A 24,735-nucleotide genomic window follows, 5' to 3' on the forward strand; every position below is an offset into this window, starting at 1 on the left:
ATCTCCAGGGACAAGGCCAGTCAGAATGGACTTCTATTTCCTACTTGTCTAGACGCAAAAATGTCAAGCTGGAATATTAATGGCTGAAAATGAGCTGTTGCTTGGAAAGGAAAAACTTTGACTTTTTTGTTTGAATGATTGTTGAGGATACAAGGAAGCTGGTAATTTTCATGAATTCTATAGCATTTATTAAAAGCATTTCATTACAGTGCAGGGAGTAAAAATTCATGATTGCACAGTAATAATTAAATTAAAAAAAAATTAACAGAATTTCTATATATTGTGTGTAAGAATCACCCAGTCATGAATTTATGAGAACATGACATTGTGGGTGCATATGAATTGGACAATGGACCAGGAATTCATGACAAGTCTCAAGGGAGTAGGATGTAGCACTCAAATGCTACACGTCATTTTTTTTTTTTAATCAATTTGAATGGAATTTCTAGCTAATTCCTTGTATATTGTTAACAGAACAATATGTTATCTTTTTTTAAAAAAAGGTTATTGGTGACCTTGATCTTTGATCTCTTCTAGTTGAAGCATGCTGATTTCATAGTTGGTTTGTATCATATCAGGGTATGCGATCTCTTTGTACTAGCTACTGCAAGGTCATTGAAGTGTTTGTGCAATACAATGCAGTATATCATGACGAGGTAGAATCAACGCATTCTTATAAATGTTTCGTGAACACCAGCTACGCCAGGTTCACCAACATAGGTAGAATTACGAGTTCCGTGTATCCAGGTGTAATAGTCATTGGTTGTTCATGAAGACGAAAATATTTAAAGGCACACGTGTTACTGCTTGGTGGTTTTGCATGCCTGTGTTTGAGTTTGATGACCTAGATATTATCACTAAGTCTAGACTTAGCTCAGCAAGAATTGATTGAGGCACCTATAGGATCTGCTGTGTGAGGATAGTGGGGAGGTTTTAAACCAACCAAACAATTAACAGATATGTTTCTGAATTTTGTGAAGATATCATAAAAGAGTCGTATACTATGAAACTGGTTGGGTAATTGGTTCAAATCATAAACTTGGCATTTGACTATTCATATAGTTTGAACTCCATCATTGATTTGCTTTGATGTATTTTTTGCTCTAAACCTGTACTGGCAGAGCACTATCAATTAATTTTGATTGGGACAACCAACAGATATTGATGTATTGAATGATTTTTTTAACTTGGTAAGAGTAGACCGTTATTAGTAGGAGATTACCTAAATTCACCAAAAAATAATTGACTAATTCTTGGTAAAGCCATGCATTCAATTTAAAGATCTCGTTATGACTAATTCCGTACTTGATTTAAACCAATGAAAACATTTGGAAAAATCGCCTGACCTTTCACCTCAGCATATATGCCAAACGATCAATACAAAATGGTCGCTTGATCATGTTTAAATCATCAAGAACAAATTGATCAAAAAGGTAGTTTAAAGATGAAATAAACTGAGTTAGTATTCATACTTGATTGTTTTATTCTGTTTTCAATAAGAACAGTAAAATTATTAGAAACTAGTTTCTGAAAATAGCCCTGATCCTATAGGGACATGGAATCTTGCTAAGTCATTGAATGATATATGAATCATGTGCTGTGCAATTTTCAAACACTGGGTTAGGAGGCACCTGGGAGAGAAAAGTGGTAAAATGGATCAAGCCCACTCAAGGACAAAATTTCTCAGATATATAAATTTTATTTTTTTAAAATTTCATATTTATTTGCATTTGAATATGACAGTAATTGCAAATCAGCATTGAATAAAAGTTGCATAATGGGTGTACTTGATTTGTCTGTTTACACCTTGTAATCAAGGACAATTTAGTGTAGTATATTCAATGTGGACTTTCAGCAGCTGAGGAGATCCTCATTCTACAGTTAACAATCTTAATGCAAATAAAGTACAAAACAGATAAGTACTGGCCCGGTACTTGAATTTAAGATTTTTTTTTACGGAAATGTATTTTAATGTGCATTTCTAAATACCTACAAATAATATCAGGTCATACTCCAAAATATTTAAGATGGTGGGGGTTTTTTTGACGGTAAACTTAATCTTATTTGATGATTGTACGAAATATCATTCGTTTTTATTTGTTCTTTGAAATACTGTCCTTTTAAACTCTTTTAAGTGACTACATACAGTACACTGGAATTATTCTCTTAAATACGTTACAGCTAATAAAATACGGGGAGGGAGAAATCTGCAAATTTTCCGTCTCACCATTTTTCAGTCATATTGTATTTTTCAGTGTATTCACCAACACATGCCCTGCCAGGGTTTAAAAAGTGTATACACTTTGTGGGTCATGTAGACAAAGCAAGTGTGCCCATTGTGTGTGTATGTAAATATATATATAGAAAGAGACATGTTCAAATTCATTCACTTTGTAATAAGATATTACAATAATTAGATTTCTCATTTCCATAAATATTTTCATGAATTGTGAGGAAACAGTAACTACTCGTGTTTCAAAATGATCGTAGACATTATAACCACATTTAAAAACATTGTATGATTGATGCATGTATATTATCAGATTTTTATTTTTTTTTCTTAAGAAATTTGCAACATAAGCTGTAACTTGACAATAAAAAAATCAAGGAAGTAAAGCAACCGATAAAATAACATGTTTGTGATTGTTGTATATTTGGTATCAGTGAATCAGGATTATCGTCAGAAGCAAATAATCTGTCAAATCATTAAAAAAAAAGTGGTTGATTTCTGAAATACTGTCAGTAGTTCCCATTAATGTATTCATGATATGCATTGACCCCAGGGGTTTACTAGTTTGGCGCTTGTGCAAATTTATCTAAAGTAAAGTTCACTTATTTTTAAGGTAAAAATTCATTCATGGCATGAAAGAATTTTTTAAAACAAAGAAAACATAGAGTTCCCCATGTCCAACTCCATCTTGTTGTAAGTTCATTATCAGCATCCTGTTCAGGTTCAGTAATCAGGGTTACTGTGTGGGAGAGATGATAAGGCAATGGCCCTTTGAAAGGAAAGTGCACATGATGAATGTAGCAGCGTTACTTAGATCTTTATCATTATCTTAGTTTTATGTGTTGGTGTTCATTGATTCTTACATAACAGCAAAATATTTCCGTCAGTTACAGCTCATATTGCTGTAACTAATTCAAATATCAAAATATACTGATCAAAAACAGAAATTGTAGGAATTTTTAGCCGAATATGATTCATTCAAATACAGTTTGTAACTCCTAACACTACTGTTAAATGGACAGAATTTGTGGATATTCATAAAATTCTAAATTAACACTTCAATTTTGTTGCTTCCTAATTCAGGTATCGGTAGTGTATCAAAAGTAGGAGATTTTGTTGTCTTGGAATGTGGATGCTTTTTGTGAGATGCCAAGTCTGAATGAATGATGCTGAATGAAACAACATAATAAATGACAACTGGAGGCAGGTGTACCACAGTCTATAGTTGCAAGAGATTTTAATGTTGTGCCAAGCACCATATCTCACCAATAGAGCAGACATCAATAGCATTGTTCAACAACTCGCAGATCAGGCAGACCATCAAGCCACAGATCAGGCAGACCATCAAGCCACAGATCAGGCAGACCACCAAGCCACAGATCAGGCAGACCATCAGGCCACAGATCAGGCAGACCACCAAGCCACAGATCAGGCAGTCCATCAGGCCACAGATCAGGCAGTCCATCAGGTCACAGATCAGGCAGACCATCAGGCCACAGATCAGGCAGACCATGCGTGATACCAGCACTATAGGATTGCTTCATTTAGTTGTGTCATCTTTGTCAACATTTCACAACAGAGTCTTATACAGCATCTGCCATCCCTTGGACACGCAAAATATCAGACTGTTCACAATCAACAACGAGACGCTGGGATTAGAGTGTGAAGACCTGTTCGTAGCATTTTTTTTACTTTGCTACATTGCCAATACATGTGTACATACTATACTGCATGTGACTTCGGTGGTCTAGGACAAAACTAACTTTAATGGTCTCGGACAAAACAGACTTCGATGGTCCCAGACTCATAGAGTATGGCCACAGCATTAATGGAGGACAGTTTGGACTAGCCATGAGTCCAGATTTCTATGCAGTGGCCTTATGGAAGAGTTGGGGTACATAGATGCTGTAATAAACATTTTGCAGACAACTGCATCCACAAAGTTGACAGGTTTGGTGGTGGTATGTAGTGTTTATGATGTGGGCAGTGATATCTTGTACAGGCAGGACTGCTTTGATTTGTAAAGAAGGACTTGATGGCTTGACAATATATTGACAAAGTCGTACAGTCACACAGGTTTGCAATGATGCAGCATCTTGGAGCTGTATTTCAACATTTCAATGCAGACCACTTACCACTTAAAGACTATGGCAGAGAAAATTTAAGTTTGCACATTCATCCGATGAATTTAAGTCAAGTAAAAAAAAAACCATAATCCTATTGATTGTTCTTATGGATCTTACAGTCACATCTCGATCTGAGATTATCAATTTCATCCAAGTCTTGATTTGAACATCATTTACAAATGATGAAGTGGTGGATCTATTATACATGGTGACTGCCCCTTCTTCTCTTCCCAATCTCGTGGGGATCCGGGTTAGAATAGGTCCTCAGTACCCCCTTGTCGTAAGAGGCGACTAAATGGAACGGTCTTTCAGATGAGACCGCAAAAACAGGTCCTGTGTCACAACAGGTGTGGCATGATAAAGATCCCTCCCTGCCCAATGGCCATAAGCACCGAGCGTAGTCCTAAATTTTGCAGCCCTTCACCGGCAATGGTGACGTCTCCATATGGGTGAAATATTCTTGAGAGAGACATTAAACAAGATACAATCAATCTTCTCTTCCCCCTCTCCCCTCATCATTGTCTTGGGGTTAGTTTAGCATGCAGGCACTTGGTGAAAATCAATGTTGCCACTTAACTTACTATTGCAGGGAAATTGTGTTTATGTCTATAAGAATATGTAACTAAAGCTTGACATCAAGTGATCATGATCAGCTTGATGAATTCTAAGTTTTTGAATGGATCTCTTTGTGTTGGGGTTTTGCAGGCAGCAAACTTGAATCCATATTATTTACATAATGCAAATACTGAAATATTTAATTATTGTGTTACAGATAAGGATTCTGCGCAGTATGATATTGTTCTCATTTGCTCTTTTAAAATTACGCCAATGGTAGATGGGGATGACTAATATTATATAAAATTTCAAAATATCACCACCTGGCCTTGTTATTAGAGATTTATGAAGATATTTTTGGACTATTAATTTATATAATATTCATTACACTACAGTAGTTTTTCCTTTAAAATGAATTGACTTTAGTTCTATTAGAGAAGAATGAATTGACTTTAGTTCTATTAGAGAATACTATGTCGGGGGGGGGGGGGGGGGGGGGGGACCAAAGGCCTGAATCCCTGTTGTACTTGGTAGAAAAGAAATATATTTGCTTATATTTAAGCACTTCCTGTCATGAAATACTAACTTAAGTGTTAACCCCTAGTATAGGTTGGGACACCTGGAAAAAAGTACTTGGGAGTGGATACCACTCCTCCCACCCCGGAAAAATCTTCGGATCCGTGTATGTTTATGTAGCTGTGTTCGCCCTAATCGTAGTACTATCTGTATACACCTATTTCCTGGCTATGAGGACAATAGCAAGTTTATTGTCCCCCAAGACAGCAACTATTTCTGAGGCGCAGTCGAGGGAAATAGTTGCTGTTGAGGGGGACAATAAACTTGCTATTGTCCAAATAGTCGGTAAATAGGTGTTTCATTATACCAAAGTAGACTTTACTTGTGTCAGACATACCAAAGTGAATTTTACCCATCTCTATTATTGTTTGGTAAACTAATTAGAGTTACCGGACTTTAACGTCACAGATTTGATAACAATAGAGATATTCCGGCCGGGGGGAGGGGGGTGGTGATATAGCATCTGGTAAATAGTTTGGAGACTAGTTCCCTAGGGCAGATAGTTCAGAAACTATTTTACGGCTAGCATTATAAAAACCTTCTGTGGTATAATAACACATTATATTTATCTTGTATTAATGTCCGGGGAAAACCTCCCAAAAAAATTAAAAGTATCTAGAATGTTAATTTATGCCTAGCAATATTTGGCACCATATGTCAATTAAGTTTTTTCAAATAGTTACAAAACTAAGATATTACAAAGTTTAACTTGGGGTGGATGATATTAGGCCAATTCAACTTAATTAGTAGATTATCATCCAGGGTCACCAAAAAGTAAGGGGCGGGTGGAAGGATTTTATTTTTTAATTTAAGTTTTTGAGAAAAATATTGATGACAAACGAGTAGTGCATCATTAATGCCAGATGGATCTATGCTTATTTCACAGATGAATCCCAGGTTAAGCTTTAATTTCAAACACAGAAAGATACCAAACTTCTTCAAGATATGAAGCACATTAATCCTTTCCTTTCATTTATGCCCACAAGAAGGTAGAAAGTCGGGCATGAAAATTTTCCAGAAATCGCAAGCACCGCAAAATAAAAAATTCCGGGCGGGCCGATTTTAGAGGGGCGGGCGGGGATGATAATCTATCAATTAAGTTGAATTGGCCGTATACAAGGATTCCAATGTAGTAGCAATATGTACAATTTGAAACATCTGCATAGACAATTTCAGCTGATCCAACTGTTGATCAGGAGCAAAAGTTAATTAAATCTTCACAAATATTGACATGTCGTGTCTGGCATGTGTATATATAGTTATCTAATAAAACTTCCTTATATAATGAAGGTACTAATTTGTTCAAACTATGACACCTACAATACCTTTGTTGTCGTTAAAAAAATATGATATGGAGGAAAGTTCACGGGTCCCTGGTTTGATCTCCAGCAGCCATGGAAGATGATTATAATAGATAGTGACTGTTTCTGTAGTAGTGAAGAATGGGAAAGGACACTGTCAAGTCTTTCAGATGAGACCTTAAAAGACCAAAATCCCATGCCACCGTAGAAAAGAACCCCCAGCCTTGAGCAACACGAATAGTTTCATGGCACTTTACATACTGCGATGTCTCTGGGTTTGATTTATTCGTGAAGTTGGATGTAAAACAACCAACATACCTGTACACAGTCGGCAAGAACAAGATGACATTTCATTTATTTTACACCTTTCTTTTCTCTCCCCCAATCTCCCAACCTTACAATTTTTTTTTCTTTATGGAAGAGAAAGGGGAATTTTAAATACTCTAAGATTTCATTCAAATATACCTTTGCCTGCTGAAAGCCTGGTCCTCTATTGATTATTACAAGCGTGTTGATTACTATTTTCTTGGGTGTGTGGGGTTTGGTTTTTTTTTTTTTCTTCTTTTAACTAGACTGTTCCATTGTTGGAATTGGATGTTGAAAGTTTAAGATAGGGGTGGGGGAGAGAGAGATCATTACCAAATATGGCACATACAGAAGACCTTCAGATGTCTGGACAACAGGTATCTGAGTGTTTCAGCTCTCGGATGATTTTTGTCTTGGAAATGGAAGTGTTATATTGTCTTGTTCATCTAGAATTCCATGTTCTGGATCTATACTGTCTTTTTATCCACAAAATGCATCAAATTTTGGTTCATTTATCCAGGTGGTAATTTTTCATTGGTTGTTTGGACCCTGGTTGACTTTGGTGAAGTAGGTGTTATAAATTGTAAAATTGTGAAAACACTGGCCTGGCTCTGTTATTAAGAGATGACCCCTGTGACCTGGTATCAATGTTAATTATAGGTTGTTATTTGATATGTAGATTAGAAACTCACTTTTACGTGGAAAAAATAATTTTCCATTCAGCAGGTTAACTGTTATTTGCTAAATATCTACTGTAGTAACATTGAAAATATTAATGAATTTACATTTTGCTACTAGTATTTTTAGACAGCTGAATCTAGAGTTCTCGTTGGACAGTTTTTTTTTTTTTGTTTTTTTTTACATGTATTTATAAACTTAACGACAACATTATAAAATCACATTCAATCAATAACTGGGATCAAAATTACACCAGCACTAATGTGGTCTTGCTTTGGATGATTAGCGTATGTGCAGTTAATGTCTGATTGAAATATCACCGTGTGTGGTGGTTCAATCATTAGAAATTAGCTTTGGCAATTATTGATATAGCCACATAAACACCATTACATCCAATATCGGGCATCAGTAGTTATAGTTGCTAGTGTTTATTTTACTTTCAACAGTGCCTAATATGTATTTGATACAGTACAACAAGTTAATATAGTGTAGAATTCTTCTTTATTGCCGTTGGTATTAAAGGCTATATAGCAATATATGTTATAGCAGAAATCAAGGCAATTCAGATATCCAGATGATTTTTATTGGGACCAAAGTATCCAGATAATGAGGCTTGTACTGTACCATCCTTTACTTCATGTTTAAATCACGACGCCCCACCCCTGCGTTCACATCAGAAATAATGACTAGATTTTAAAGTCTTGAATAGAAATGTATTAAACCAGTTAGGATATATCTGTAGTTTGATAACTTTAACATCTGGAATTTATAGATATGCTAAGAAATATCAAAGACAAATCCTTTACTTGTTGATTATATTTATGCACTAAAACTCCATATACCTCCCAAAGACTAGTTCTAATTGGACTATCAAGTTGTGTAATATTAATGTGACCATTAAGGCCCATGGGCCTCTTGTTCAAAGAAGTTTTCCATTTATGGGTTTTGTCTAGCTAGAACAAAGGCTTCAGAGAAATTTTTTTTTTATGAAAACCATCCATTGTTTTGCGTTTATATTTCTTATCTGTCGCCCTTCTTTTCAGATTTCCTGCTTGGAAACAGTCTAGTGAGCCTGACGTCATTTTTTTAGTTTCATTTCAAAGTTGTGCAGCAAGAGAATATCACTTCCTCTCTCCCTGAGACCATAACTTGTGAATTCATTTTCACAGGTTCTGGTCTCTGGACTAGAGTGAGTGTTTCATAATCAACATTTTACAACAGTCCTGTTTTGATGTTCCTGGAGGTACCACAAGTTCTGCCAAGGTATCATGTTTTTGTCACTATAGAATAGTGCATATGTACAATGTAGTCATTCATGTGCCCCAAATATAGTGAAAATTTCTTGAAAACCAGTACCAGTCTCTTCTGTTGATCTTTTTGTATTATACTTTTTATCAAAGGAAACCCAGATTTATGTTTTAAGATAGCATCCTTGCAAGGTGCATGAAAATCAGGTACCAAATACAATGCAAATTTTATACTAAATCAAGAAATATCAAACTTGTGACCTTGACAAATTTAACCCTTTCAGCAATTACTTTCCTCATGAATAACACTAGGACTATGGATTTCCTGAGGAAATTTCATACAAATGTACAGGTTATGTTTTGAAATGTCAATTTTTAGCTCATCTGAGCTGAAAGCTCAAGTAAGCTTTTCTGATCACCGGTTGTCCATCGTCTGTACGTCTGTCTGTAAACTTTCCATACTTTGGACTTTTTCTCCAGAACTACCTGGCCAATTTCTCGAGTTTGTTCAAATGAAGGACCATGCCCCCTTCAATGGAAAGATAATCACAAAATGCAAAAATAGGGTGGGGTCATTTTAAAATCTTCACAAGAACCTCTGAGCCAGAAAAGCTGAAATTTACGTGAAAGCTTCTTGACATAGTGAAGATTCAAGTTTGTTAAAATCTTGACCCCCGGGGGTAGGGTGGGGCCACAATAGGGAAGCAAATTTCTTACATGCAAATATATAGGGAAAATCTTTAAGGAGGTACTCTACATCTTCATAATGGCTGACTTCCTTTTAAAACATGGATGAAAATATAAATATCAACAATATTTGTTTATTATACCCTCCGCGAACGAAGTTCAGGGGGGTATATAGGAATCACTCTGTCTTTGCAGATTCGTGTCCGGGCCATAACTTCTTTGTTCTTTGACATAGGCATACCATATTTGGCACACAGGTGGATCACCATGAGACAATGTGTCAAGTACCTTCATGACCTCTATATGACCGTGACCTCAAGGTCAAAATTAAAGGTTTTTTACAATGGATTCGTGTCCGGGCCATAACTTCTTTGTTCTTTAGAATTGACATAGGCATACCATATTTGACACATGAGTGTATCACCATGAGACAGTGTGTCGGGTACCTTCATGACCTCCATATGGCCTTGACCTCAAGGTCAAAATTAAAGGTTTTTACAATGGATTCTTGTCAGGGCCATGACTTCTTTGTTCTTTGACATAGGCATACCATATTTGACACACGAGTGTATCACCATGAGACGATGTGTCGGGTACCTTCATGACCTCTATATGACCTTGAACTTTGACCTCAAGGTCAAAATTGATTAAAGGGTTTTGACATAGTCATACAATAAGACATGGGTGTATCACCATGAGACTATGTATCATGTACATTCATGACTCTTTATGACCTTGACCTTTGATCTCAAGGTCAAAATTATAGGTTTATACCATGGATTTGTGTTCGGACTATATCTTCCATTTTCTTCTACAAAGGCATACCATATTTTTACACTCAGGAAAGAGGTAATTTATACCTATTAACAACACCCTTTGGGAGATTGGGTAAGCATGAGGTATTCTTAGTGAGCATTGCTCACAGTACCTCTTGTTCATTTAAAAAATCATCGCCTAGCTCAGTAGGTTAGCACATCGACTGCTGAACTGTAGATCGCAGGTTCGACTCCAGCAGGGCTTTTAAATTTTTTTCAGATTACTTTGTACTAAAACTGCATTTTTTGACTAAAATTTTCACCCCTCAAGAAACCATTGTCAACCCCGGCTACGCCTCAGTTGACAATGATTTTCTCGGGTTGAAAATTTTCAATGTTGCCCTCAACTACATGCAATATTTATATAAAGTCCCATGCATTTTTAGGTCACCTGAGTAAACTCATTGCAATTGGTCTGTGTCCAATGACATGCGTCGTCCGCTAACAACTTCTGTTCAGAAACCATTGGGCCAGTCTTGATCAAATTTGGTATGTAGCATCTGTAGGTGAAGGAAACCAGAGATTGTAAATTTCATGACCCCCAACCCTAAGGGGCCTTAATTTTAGGGGGAAAACTGTAAAGTTGATGTATTTCTTTAAAAATCTTCTTCTTTACTCCTGGACATCTAGCAGAGAAAGTTAGTATATAGTAATGATGAGCAAGGAAGCTTCTACCAAAATTTAATTTCATGATTCCCAAGGTGGGGTCAAATTTACTATATAGTGTTTATGTGCAAAACACTTAAATAACATCTTCAGTGCTATTGATACTAAATTGAAACTAAATGGATATTTAGAAAGAGTGAGTAGTTCTTTACCAAAATTGTAAATTTGATGATCCCAGGGGTAGGGGTTTTGGTATACTTCTTGATAACTATCATTCCAATTCTTTTCAAAATTGGTATGAAACATCTTTAGAATAAGGGGGACATAAAATTTCAAGATTCCTGGGGCCCTAGGGGCGGGGCAAAAACTGCCCAAAATTGACCAGTTTTCAAAAATCTTCTTTACAACTGCACATGTTTAAGAAAAACTAAATGCATAGTGATGTAGAGCAAGAAAGCCTGTACCAAAATTGTAAATTTCATGATCCATGGGGTAGGGGCTCTGAATCCAGTTTGGGGCCAAACTTACTATATAGTGTTTATGAGTAAAACACTTAAATAGCATTTTCTTTAATGTTATTGATACTAAATTGAAACTAAATGGATTTTAGAGATTAGCAGGTAGTCTTTTACTAAAATTGTAAATTTGATGATCCCAGGTGTAGGGTTTTGGTATTTAGGGTGGGGTCAAACTCAGTATATAGTATTTATGTGTAAGTTTGCTGATACTGTTTAAAATTTGAATGCATTCTTACTGTTAATACACCTATTATATTATGTAAAGTCTTTCATCAGTGTATGCACTTTTGAGGGCATTTGAAGTTTTAACACATCTTGTTTTATACTGTTGCTGAACATTAGAATTTAGCTTAGATATTCAGAACAGGATATTTTTTCTAGATGTCATAGCCCTTGGGAGTAGTGATACTTTTTCACTAGTACTCGGGTGACCGATAAGGCCTGTGGGCCTTTTGTTATCTGTCCAGTCACCTTTTTTTTCAAATAAAGTGTCCATGAAAAAACATGGAAGACCTTTCTGTAAAATTTAAGATCTGAGGTATGGTGTCATTGAATTGAAAGTTAATATTGCTATCATATGCAGCTTAATATTTGTTGAATGATACCATGTTCCTCAACATCGCCAGCAACAACTCTCATCATAGTGATTATTTTGACCATTTTCACCGCCACTTGGAAGTGCTGTCAAAAGATCCTCGTCTCCAAGGTTGACCGATATTATAAACAAGTTCCCAAAATCACATAAAATCTCCCTCCAAGTGGGATTTTATCCTGTAATCAGCAGGAAAATTCAAACTGTTTAATCCTAGTATACCTGGCATTGTCATGACGAAGTTACGTGTGATCCCGGTCTTCCAGGAACTGTCAGTGAAAGGGTTAATGTTTGATAGCATCCCCGTAAATATCATTGTCTCATTGTCAGTGAAAGGGTTAATGTTAATGTGTGGTAGCATCCCCGTAAATATCATTGAAATCGGTGGGGGGTGGGGGGGGATACAAATAAAATCCCTGCATCATGCCTTTGTTTGAATTTATCATAAATTCTAAGCTATATTTAATTACTATAACCTGACTAGGGTGACACTATGTGAACTTGCTTTTATCGTAGATAAGTTCAAATACTAGATAATGCGATACAGAATGATTAATGACGACTCCAAATGGAGATACTTCTCTTTTTTTTTTAAAGAGTTCAGCATTCTTTGCATATGGATCAACCCTGATTATGGATGATGGATGGAGAAGATATATGTGAATAACTACAGTAACTATGGTACAGTCATGTGATTGCACTCATTTGACCAGCAATTTGCAATGTTTTCTATATCCAAAATTTTACGCAAGAGGGTAGATGAAGTTGACATCAGCATCAGATTCTCTGAGAAGTACGAAGAGCACAGAAAGAAAATGGGTCTAGATTGACTTGGTAGAGAAGTTAAAGACAAGAGTGTGGATCAGAAGATTCACAGCAATAGAGCATTCAACAGCTGTGGATAAATGCTTTAAGGTAGCTCACTACACTAAAACTTATACTCTTTATGACTCTACGTCACAAGATGGCGATTTAAATGTTTTGTGAAATTATTTGTATTGATTGAGTTGTTTGTCTAACATCGTAGCACAGCCAGTGGTTAAAGCATTGGCCCGGTGAACCGCAGATGCCAAGTTCAAATTCGCCAGTCTTTCGTTCATTTCTGTTGAAATATTTTTTTGGAAAATCATGTTTTTATCCAAATTTGCATATTTTCTGCCTTTTTGGCATATATACATATTGTATATCATCATATCTTTTATAATTGAATCAATTCGTACTGATTTGAGAAACTATTTCTGGGTGTAGTGAGCCACCTTAAGGACATACACCACGCTTCTGACATTTTCTCTAACATTATTTTTTTATCTCTTGAATATGAAGAGTTCTTGTATGATTTTCGAAATAGCTTTGAATTTTTTATTGTAGTAATATGATAATTTGTATGTTGGCCTTGGTAGTCCAGTAGTTAGGTCACATAACTAGTAGTGCAGAGGTACTGGGTTCGATCCTCAGTTGTTCAAAGATTTTTCTCTCCTTGCTGCAGTAATATCCATTTATTCAACTTGCCATTATTCGTAAGAGCTGACTTTACGTTTTTACTTGCGACAACTAGGAACTATATGCTAACTCTAAAACAGACATGATAATATACCCCAAGATTTTTTGTAGGAACAAGATAGAATGAAAGTGAATTAGACGTGAAATGTCACAAAAAATTATTGAGAAAAGTCACGCATGTCCTTAATTATCTTTGTTTTGTTATCTCTGTTACTTTTAGTCTAGTAGAATGTCAGGTGTAACTTGCTGACTAAGCGTCGATGACGCTGATGAATAGTACTAATTGACTTCAAGATCAAACAGTTGTAGGGGAGTGTATTAGAAAAAAACCGAGAGAAAATCAATTTATTTCTGAATTTTTGCTTGCTCACTGTACTTATCAATGTCTCTGTTATGTTTTTGTACGTACATACATAAGTAGCAGGTGGATAATGATTTACTATCAAATTAGATATTGACTTTCCTGTCAGTCTGTCTGAAACAACTCTTGAAAAATGGTGAATTATATATAGGGCTTTCGTATTTAATATGTACATTCCTTGTAACAAGACCTTTATTTTGGTACAAATTTTTTTTGACCTTGTGACCTACATTTAAGAAAATGTTTAAGGTAGGACTTTCATGTTTATATTTTAGATTCTTTTGGAAAGCCGAAGGCTCAAGTGAGCTTTTCTGATCAAAATTTGTCCATTCTGTGTCGGCGCAAACTTTTCCCATTTTCATCTTCTTCTTCAAAATCCCTTGGCCAATTTCAACCAATCTTGGCACAAAGCATCCTTAGGTGAAGGGCTTTCAAGTTTCTTCAAATGAAGGGTCATGCCATCTTCAAAGGGGAGATAATCACAAAAATGCAAAAATAGGGTGGGATCATTTAAAAATCTTCTCAAAAACCACAGGGCCAGAGGAGCTGAATTTACCTGAAAGTTTCCTTACATAGTGCAGATTCGAGTTTGTAAAAACATGGCCCCTGGGGGTAAGATGAGATGATAATAGGGGATCAAAGGTATGGGGAAAATCTTCTCAAGAACCATTGGGCCAAAGAAGTTTACATTTGCAAGAAAGCTTCCTGACATAGTGCAGATTCAAGTTTGTTTAATCATGGCCCCCGGGGGTAGGATGGGGCCACAATAGGGATCAAAGTTTTACATGTGAATATGCAGGGAAAATCTTTTAATATGGGCTAAGGTGACTCAGGTGAGCGATGTGACCCATGGGCCTTTTGTTTGTATTATTTTGAAGCAGAATTTATTCAAAAGCTACTAATTTCTCATATAAACCAGATTGTCTTCACTTCACTTCTGAGGTCCAAGGTACAAGTAGACCAAATAAAGGAAACATTGCCATTCGTTTGTTACATCTCTACCCGCCAAACTTTGGGAACAAGAACAACTCTAATTTACAAGACTGGTTCACATGATGTGGAAGCAGAAACCAACTTTAATTTCATTAATTTAGTGAACTGTAGTAAACAAAGTGTAATATGTAAATATGTAAAGGTGAAGAAAAATATATATATATATTGTAAAGTATTGTGAAGTTTGGTTTTTTTTATGCACCCCTTCAAAGAAGAGGGGCATATTGGTTTGCACCTGTTGGTCGGTAGACCACATGTTGTCCGCTCAATATCTTGAGAACCATTCACTTGATCATAATGATATTTGATATGTGGGTTGGTTATGAAAAGAAGAGTACCCCTATTGTTTTTCAGGTCAAAAGGTTAAAGGTCAAGAGTCAATCTACTCTGGACATAGGAATATACTCTCCGCTCAATATCGTGAGAAGCCTTTGCTTGACAGACATCAGACTTAAAACACTGGTACATCTTAAGGAGTAGATGACCCGTATTGATTTTGAGGTTACATGGTCAAAGGTCAAGGGTCAAACTGGACATAGGAATATATTGACCACTCAATGTCTTGAGAATCCTTTGCTTGACAGACATCAAACTTGGTACACTGGTATATCTTTAGAAGAAGATGACTCCTATTGATTTTGAGGTCACATGGTCAAAGGTCAAGGGTCAGACTGGACATAGGAATATACTGTCTGTTCAATACCTTGAGAACCCTTTGCTTGACAGACATCAAACTTGGTACACTGGTACATCATCAGGAGAAGATGACATCTATTGATTTTGAGGTCACGTAGTCAAAGGTCAAGGGTCAAACTGGACATAGGAATATACTGTCCGCTCAATATCTTGAGAACCCTTTGCTTGATAGACATCAAACTTGTTACACTGGTACATCTTCAGGAGAAGACGACCCCTATTGATTTTCATATCACATGGTCAAGGGTCAAACTGGACATTGGAATATACTGTCTGCTCAATATCCTGAGAACCCTTTGCTTGACAGACATTAAACTTGGTACATCATCAGGAGACTTGACTTATTCCTGTTGGCTCCCGGTGGAGCATAGGGCTGCAACAACACCACGCCAATGGACTCTGTTATGGGCTGCTCTCTTCAGCTGAGTCCACGTCATTCCAGCTTCATTCATTTCGCTCTTGACGGATCTTCTCCAGGACTGTTAGGGATGCCCTACTTTCCTTTTTCCCTGTGGGTTCCACTCTAGTGCTTGTCTGGTAACGTTGTCAGTTGGTTTGCGGAGCGTAGGTCCTATCCAGCCCCATTTTCTTTTCTTGATGTCCTGACTGATCGGATTTTGGCTGGTTCTTTTCCATAGTTCTACGTTCGAGATCTTCTCTGGCCACCTGATGTTGAGGATGTGGCGCAAGCACTTGTTGACGAATGTCTGTATCTTGTTGGTGATGGTGTTGGTTACTCGCCATGTCTCGGATCCGTAGAGGAGGACTGCTTTGACATTGGTGTTAAAGATGCGGACCTTGCTGTGCTGGGATAGGGCTCTGGAGTTCCAGATGGGTCATAGGGTGTTGAACGCTACCCTTGCTTTGTTGATCCGGCTCTTAACGTCCTTGTTTGCGCCGCCATCAATGTTGACCACGCTTCCTAGATAGACAAAGCGATCGGTTTCCACGAGGTCCTTTCTGTGTAGTTGCAGTGGTTGGTTGAGTCGGTTGTTCATCCACATCACCTCTGTTTTCTTGGTGTTGATCTTCAAGCCGGTCTTTTCTGCCTCCTCCGCTAGTTGGGTTAGCTTGGTGTTGTTGCTTGTGAGACTGATGTCATCCACAAAATCCAGGTCCTCTGGATGCCGGTGTTGCTGCCCTCAGTGGTTCTTCTCATGATCCAGTCTATGACGATCAGAAAAACTGTCGGTGACAGTATACAGCCTTGCCTCGCTCCTGTCTTCACTGCGAAGGGGTTGGTCAGCTTCCCGTTGTGGATGATCTGGCAGGTTGAATCCTCGTACAGCTTCTTGGTGATGTTGACGAGCTTCTGTGGAATTCCATAGTGCTGCATCATCTTCCAGATAGTCTTCCTGTCGACGCTGTCGAATGCTTTTTCGAAGTCGACAAAGGTCGTGTAGAAGGGAGACTGCCACTCTACGCATTGCTCAATAATGATACGCAGGGTGGCGATATGGTCTGTGCATGATCGCTCCTGCCTGAAACCTGCCTGTTCTGCTCTCAGCTCCTTGTCTAATGCCTCTTTCATTCTCTCCAGGATGATTCTTGTGAGTACCTTGCTGGGAATGGACAGCAGCATGATTCCTCGCCAGTTGCTGCACTGGGAGAGGTGGCCTTTCTTTGGAAGCTTCACCAGGTACCCAAGCTTCCAGTCGGCAGGCAATTGCTCCTGTTCCCATATCTTCACTATAAGAGGATGTAACAGCTCTGCTGCTGTTGCCGCTTCGGCCTTTAGAGCTTCTGGGGGGATGCCGTCAGGACCTGCTGCCTTACCGTTCTTCAAGGATTTGATGGCTTTGATGATCTCTGCCTTGGTTGGTGTATTGGTGTTGATGCTGAGGGGCTCTTCTGCTGGTGTTATGTCGGGAACTACTTGTGGTAGTGGTCGGTTGACATCTGTTGATTTCCTGTTTCATCTCTCTCCTCTTCTCTATCTTCTCCCAGGTTTCGTTCGTCAACCACTCCTTCTGCTCTCTCTCTCTTTCCTCCCCAGGACTGGTGCAAGCTTCCTTCCAGGTTTTCTGTATTTCTGTCCAGTGGTTCTCTACTGTCTCTTCGGCCAAATCTGCTAGCGCCTCGAACCTGTTCCTGACTTCACAGTTGAAGAGTTCATCAGGAGAAGATGACATCTATTGATTTTGAGGTTACATAGTCAAAGGTCAAGGGTCAAACTGGACATAGGAATATACTGTCCGTTCAATATCTTGAGAACCCTTTGCTTGACAGACATCAAACTTGGTACACTGGTACATCTTCAGGAGAAGATGACCCCTATTGATTTTTAGGTCACATGGTCAATCCACTCTTGACATAGGAAGATATTGTCTGCTCAATATTTTGAATTGATGATACTACTCTCAATTAAATGATGTGTGTGTATAATCCTTTTCAATTTTGCACCATGGGAGCATATGTGTTTTACAAACATCTTTTGTTTAATATTATTTTGACAAGAACTCAGTCAATCTGTGACAAGTATTCATTTTCATTCATATGTTAATTTGATATATATATCCCAATGAATTCAAGGTAAAAGACACCACAGAGTCTTCTAAATCTGTTTTATATTTGGTGTTTACCAAATGTAGATGTTAACGGCAAACTAACAACTCAATTTTACGACAAACAGAATGACTGCAGCTTTTCCATCATCAACTTCCCACATTTATGTAGCAGTATTCTAATATCACCTGTGTATGGTGTTGATGCCTCTCAACTGATTCAATATGCTAGATTCTGCTTTGCATATGATCAATCTAGGCAACTGACAAATGAATTGATGATACAGAGGTTTCAACAGTCTTGTTTGAAGTTAGCATTTCACAAATTCTATTGTGTCATTTAGTAGAAAGCTGTCCCACGTGTTTCATGCCATTTGTTAAGTCATTCTTCACATACTGATTTTGATTACGGACAACTCTGTTTTCCTGATCAAGATATAGGGCTCATAGCAGGTGTTTCCTCCCGTAAGTGAAATGAAGTGCTTGTGATACACATGCACAGTTTAGCTTATATATTCAATGTTTGATTAAATTATTCTGATACAAATCCAAAATTAAAAGGAAAAACATATTCATAATTAGCATTATCACTAACTAATGGCAATTAGAAATATAAAGTGTATACATGTACTTGTATTCTTTTAGTACTGTGATGTGTTATTTAAAATCATATTGTTTAGGGTTTTTTTTCCATTTTAAAAATAAAATCAAAAGATGACTTTGAAGTATCGTAATCAGTTTGCTGACTGGGTGTCTAATTATCCACCTCTTTTAACCTTAGTGCGGCATGTCTGTTTGATGTATCCTTCAGTTTCTGTGTCTGTTTTGATGTATCCTTCAGTTTCTGTGTCTGATTTGATGAATCCTTCAGTTTCTTTGTTTGATTTGATGAATCCTTCAGTTTCTGTGTCTGTTTTGATGTATCCTTCAGTTTCTGTGTCTTATTTGATGAATCCTTCAGTTTCTCTGTTTGATTTGATGTATCCTTCAGTTTCTCTGTCTGGTTTGATGTATCCTTCAGTTTCTGTGTCTGGTATCCTTCAGTTTCTGTGTCTGATTTGATGTATACTTCAGTTTCTTTGTCTGTTTTGATGTATCCCTCAGTTTCTCTGTCTGGTTTGATGAATCTTTCAGTTTCTGTGTCTTATTTGATGTATCCCTCAGTTTCTTTGTCTGTGTTAATGTATCCCTCAGTTTCTCTGTCTGGTTTGATGAATCTTTCAGTTTCTGTGTCTTATTTGATGTATCCCTCAGTTTCTATGTCTGATTTGATGTATCCTTCAGTTTCTATGTCTGTTTTGATGAATCCTTAAGTTTCTGTGTCTGATTTGATGAATCCTTCAGTTTCTCTGTCTGATTTGATGAATCCTTCAGTTTCTGTGTCTGTTTTGATGTATCCTTCAGTTTCTGTGTCTGATTTGATGTATCCTTCAGTTTCTGTGTCTGATTTGATGTATCCTTCAGTTTCTGTGTCTGGTTTGATGTATCCTTCAGTTTCTTTGTCTGTTTTGATGTATCCTTCAGTTTCTGTGTCTGTTTTGATGAATCTTTCAGTTTCTGTGTCTTATTTGATGTATCACTCAGTTTCTATGTCTGATTTGATGTATCCTTCAGTTTCTTTGTCTGTTTTGATGTATCCTTCAGTTTCTATGTCTGATTTGATGTATCCTTCAGTTTCTCTGTCTGGTTTGATGAATCTTTCAGTTTCTGTGTCTGATTTGATGTATACTCCAGTTTCTCTGTCTGATTTGATTTATCTTCAGTTTCTCTGTCTGATCCGATGTATCCTTCAGTTTCTCTGTCTGATCCGATGTATCCTTCAATTTCTGGCTTTACAAGACATAGGCTCATGGACAAATTAAAAGATATTGTTGGATTTTTAGAATCCATGAAATTATTGGGAAAAGTTCACCCTGCACAACCATCATATATGAAAGACCAGAATTTAGTAAATACTTATGTATCAGATCATGACCTGTATACATACACTGCAGGTGATGCAAAATGATAAAATTTTATTATACCCCCCGCAACAAATTGGGGGGGGGGAGTATACTGGAATCGGGTTGTCCGTCCGTCTGTCCGTCCGTCTGTAGACACAATGGTTTCCGTGCTCTAAAGCATTATCCTTTCCACCTACCATCACCATATCATATATATGGACTACCCATGGGATGAAGATGTTCCCTATCGATTTTGGGGTCAAAGGTCACGCGCACTGGACATCGAAGTAGCAATATGGTTTCCGGGCTCTAAAACGTTATCCTTTCCACCTACAGTCACCATATCATACATATGGACTACCCATGGGATAAAGATGTTCCCTATCGATTTTGGGGTCAAAGGTCACGCGCACTGGACATCGAAGTAGCAATATGGTTTCCGGGCTCTAAACCGTTATCCTTTCCACCTACAGTCACCATATCATATATATGGACTACCCATGGGATGAAGATGTTCCCTATCGATTTTGGGGTCAAAAGGTCAGAGGTCAAGCACACTGGACATCGAAGTAGCAATATGGTTTCCGGGCTCTAAAGCATTATCCTTTCCACCTACAGTCACCATATCATACATATGGACTACCCATGGGAAGAAGATGTTCCCTATCGATTTTGGGGTCAAAAGGTCAAAGGTCACGCACACTAAGTAGCAATATGGTTCAGTTTGTCATGCCATGTTTTTTACACTCGGAAAAGAGGTAGTTTATACCTATTACCAACACCCTTTGGGAGATTGGGGTAAGCGGGGGGTATTCTTAGTGAGCATTGCTCACAGTACCTCTTGTTTTTAACAATCTTCAGAAATTCAGCATTCTCCACCGATTATGTAAATAATGAATAACATACATGTTCACCTGGACACTATTTAAGGAATGAATTTAATTTGGGGCATATTGTACAATATTGTCTGGTTTGGGTTAGATTATAAAATGTAACAAGCATGGACTGCTCCGCAGAGAAACCTTTACCTAACAGACATAGTCATAATGTAAGGCAGGTAGGTCATATCAGTATATGACTCCTATTATTGATTTTCATTTCTTCACTGTTGTTTGCAATTACTGTTTTCAGGTCAACAACTTGGGAACCTTTTGCTTGGTAATCATAAAACTTCATATGCAAATTGGTCACAATTAGTGAATGACCCTACTGATTGTCAGTTCAAAAAATCATTTATTCATAAAATAATTGCTAAACCAATTTCTAGATTTTTTGGTCACTCGGGTGACCTTTTGCTATTGATCTGCATCCGATGTCATACGACATATAGCATGCAATAAGAATTGTACATTTTTAGCTTCTTGATAATCACGCTTCCAATGCTTTTTAAATTTGGTATGTATCATCTTTGGGATGAGGGGAACAAAATTTGTAAATTCCTGGACTCCTGCACCCCTGGGGCCCTAGGGACAGGGCAAAAACTGCCAAAAAATTGACTAATTTTCAACAAAGCTTCTTCTTGACAACTGCATATCTCTCAGGAAAACTAAATGCATATATAGTAATGTAGAGCAGAAAGGCTTCTACCAAATTGTAAATTTCATGATACCCAGAGTAGAGGTTCTGACTCCAGGTTGGGACCAAGCTTGATATATAGTGTTCATGTGAAAAACATTTAAATAACATCTTTAATTCTAATGATACTAGATTGAAACTAAATAGATATTTTAAAAAAAGGTATCTCTACCAAAATTGTAAATTTCATGGTTGTAGTACCAGAGTGAGGCCAAAATGGTGAAACTCATTAAATGCATGTGTGTTTACAATTGAACATTTGTAGGTCACTGGAGTCACTCAGGTGACCTAATTGCTATTAATCTGCATCCATCATCATGAGTTTTTAACCGTACGCCGTGCATTTTCTGTTAACAAATGAACTTCTTGATAATATACCCGTCCAGTTCTTTTCAAATTTGGTATAAAGCATGTTTGGGACAAGGGGAGCATAAATTGTAGATTTCAGGACTCCTACACCCCTGGGGCCATATGAGTGGGGCAAAAATTGACGAATTTTCAAAAACTTTCTCTACAACCACGTACCATTTAGTGAAAATGTATTATTTCTTTAAAAAGTAATTCCTGGACATCCAGTAATGAGACTTGAGTACATGGTAATGATAAGCTGTGAGTGAGTACATAGTAATGATAAGCTGTGAGTGAGTACATAGTAATGGTAAGCTGTGCGTGAGTACATAGTAATGATAAGCTGTGACTGAGTACATAGTAATGATAAGCTGTGAGTGAGTACATAGTAATGATAAGCTGTGAGTGAGTACATAGTAATGATAAGCTGTGAGTGAGTACATAGTAATGGTAAGCTGTGCGTGAGTACATAGTAATGATAAGCTGTGACTGAGTACATAGTAATGATAAGCTGTGAGTGAGTACATAGTAATGGTAAGCTGTGAGTGAGTACATAGTAATGGTAAGCTGTGAGTGAGTACATAGTAATGATAAGCTGTGAGTGAGTACATAGTAATGATAAGCTGTGAGTGAGTACATAGTAATGATAAGCTGTGAGTGAGTACATAGTAATGATAAGCTGTGAGTGAGTACATAGTAATGGTAAGCTGTGAGTGAGTACATAGTAATGATAAGCTGTGAGTGAGTACATAGTAATGATAAGCTGTGAGTGAGTACATGGTAATGGTAAGCTGTGAGTGAGTACATAGTAATGATAAGCTGTGAGTGAGTACATGGTAATGATAAGCTGTGAGTGAGTACATAGTAATGATAAGCTGTGAGTGAGTACATGGTAATGATAAGCTGTGAGTGAGTACATAGTAATGGTAAGCTGTGAATGAGTACATAGTAATGGTAAGCTGTGAGTGAAACCTTTACCGGAATTGGTAATTTTATGTGCCCAGGGTCGGGGAATCTGGTGCTAAGGCAGGGGTCAAAACCTTAAGTATGCAATTTTAAAGAATTTTCTTGTTTACTACAAACTATGTGTATAATCATGATGAGTGAGGATGCCTCAGAAATGTAAAATTCATGGCCCTGGGGTCTAGAGATCTGGTGCTAGGGTGGGGCTTTTTGGCCCATAAAGTGAAACTGCATTTATTTATTTTTTAAATTTCTTTCTTTACCCCTGCACAAATGGAAGAAAAACTGTCAGCATAGTTAGATCTTTACCAAAATTGTGAAATTCATGGACCAGGCTATACGGTGGGGCCAAAATGGGTTTATGATTAATATATGCGTTAATTTTGATACTTATATATCTTCTTTATATTACTCCTGTGCATTGTGATGAAATACTATAGACATTGTTATAAAAAGCATGTAGCATTTACCAAAATTGTGAAATTCCCCACACCTTTCAGGGATCTAGAAAGCTGAGAACAATTAATTTTTCTGAGTTCATTATATATAATGAACACCGTGTTTGATTGAGCTGCCCTTGAAGAGTTGTTGCAAGTGACTCAGGTGACTTTTAAGGCCCCTATGAATCTCTTAATTGTCAAACTTCTTAAGCAGCTTCATTATCACTAGTAGATGACCCCTATTGATATCAAAGGTCATGGGTCTTCGATGCATTCATTAACTGTGATCTAACCAATAGGCCAAAGGTCAATTTTCCCCATCATTACTATAAAGCGACGTGACCTGTGTTAACTAACCCTCATGTAGTGCACCTCACCTCAACATCATGCATGCATCATTCAGGAACAAAAGATTTCAATAATTCCCACAAAATCAATAAGAGGGTTAATTAGTATGTTTACTAGTTTAAACTTTCTTGACACTCCTAGTCCCACGTAATGCTACATAAAGTCGCATACATACGTCAGATGCACAGCTTCTTATTTTGTAATTGGATGATCTTCAAGAGACTGTCAGCTAGTCTGTGACCAGTGGTCAAGTTCTCACAGGTGAGGTCATTCAGTTGTGGTCAGTATCCAATACACACAATGATTATCACTGCCTTAAGTCTTAATTTCAACACACCACTCCCATGTTATTAAATTTTCTGTCTCAAACATTGTACTTTTACTTTTTTTTTTTTTTTTTTTGCTCTAGCCAGTCACATTGTTATTTATTCTCGATCTGATCATGCAGAGTGACCTGATTAGACAAAAATCAGTGTATTGGAGAATCAAACATTTACATATAGGTGATGTACAAGTGAAAAGATAAACACTCCATATGGAGTTATCTTTCCATTACCTGTGGAGGGACACTATAGTTAATACATACTAATTTATTGTATTATCAGCCATTAGAAAACAACTGTAAATTAGCTGTTGGCATTCTAAGTTTTAAAAATACTCTGTTGAAATGATAATTATACCCCCCGCAACAAGTTGTGGGGAGGTATACTGGAATCGGGTTGTCCGTCCGTCCATCTGTAGACACAATGGTTTCCGGGCTCTAAAGCATTATCCTTTCCACCTACCGTCACCATATCATATATATGAACTACCCATGGGATGAAGAT

The 24,735-nt window shown here is 37.3% G+C and overlaps 1 long non-coding RNA gene across 2 annotated transcripts in view; it reads left to right on the top strand.

Moving 5' to 3' along the window:
- The window catches only part of LOC125678101 (uncharacterized), a 168,752-nt gene extending 153,517 nt beyond the window's left edge, over positions 1 to 15,235 (top strand). Inside the window, exons 8-11 of one of the 2 annotated variants that reach the window (XR_008800509.1) lie at positions 8,816 to 9,035; positions 10,908 to 11,010; positions 12,835 to 13,152; positions 15,018 to 15,235. This is a non-coding gene — a long non-coding RNA (uncharacterized LOC125678101). The remainder of the gene's footprint in view (positions 1 to 8,815; positions 9,036 to 10,907; positions 11,011 to 12,834; positions 13,153 to 15,017) is intronic. The other variant, XR_008800514.1, reaches the window with a different exon arrangement.
- The last annotated feature ends 9,500 nt before the right edge of the window (positions 15,236 to 24,735 follow it).

The sequence above is a fragment of the Ostrea edulis genome, chromosome 2, assembly GCF_947568905.1.
Source record: "Ostrea edulis chromosome 2, xbOstEdul1.1, whole genome shotgun sequence".
In the NCBI taxonomy this organism is placed as follows: domain Eukaryota; kingdom Metazoa; phylum Mollusca; class Bivalvia; order Ostreida; family Ostreidae; genus Ostrea; species Ostrea edulis.